Genomic DNA, 623 nt, shown 5'->3' with positions numbered 1-623 from the left:
CCCCCCCGGTATCGGAAATTTCGCAGCGGGAGGGAGGACTCCGGAAAGGCAAAGCGACGCCCCTCCCGCCTTCGGGCCGCTGCCCTGCTTTGCTCCGCTGGAGGAAGCGAAGCGCGTTTATATGGGAGCGTGCTCCTGCAATTCCGGGGGCTTTACTTCCGAGGAAATCTGCAGAGGCGTGCGTCCAACTCTCCCTTTCCCACGGGCAAGCTCCAGCCCGATCTGTGGCATTACTGATTTGGAAGTAACTGCCAAGACGGCAGTTTTGAACTGGGCGCAGAGTGTTCGGAAGGTTTTGGCACCAGGGGCTGAGCCAGCGGAAAGAAACAACTCCGTCCTCCAATGCATGTTTCTGGTGTGGGGGGCTGCTAGTTGTTCAAGGAGGCTTACTCACCAGTAAACCTGAATGCTGTCTGTTACGATTAGGCAAGTACGCCGCGTCCTCCCGTTGAGATCAGCGGCGGGTGGGGGAAGGCTACTCAGAAGTAAGACCCGCTGTGTTCAGAGGGATTTACTCCCGGGTAAATGTACATAATTTCGTACCTTCAAGGCTACGATCGTTTCTTGTGAGTAATCCCCATGGCATTTAGCGGGGATTTACGTCTGAACCTGAGTACACGACG

Source organism: Gekko japonicus, unplaced genomic scaffold, assembly GCF_001447785.1.
Source record: "Gekko japonicus isolate JY-2015 unplaced genomic scaffold, Gekko_japonicus_V1.1 scaffold944, whole genome shotgun sequence".
Lineage (NCBI taxonomy): Eukaryota > Metazoa > Chordata > Lepidosauria > Squamata > Gekkonidae > Gekko > Gekko japonicus.
The sequence above is the reverse complement of the archived record's forward strand: the minus strand, read 5'-3'. Positions refer to the sequence as shown.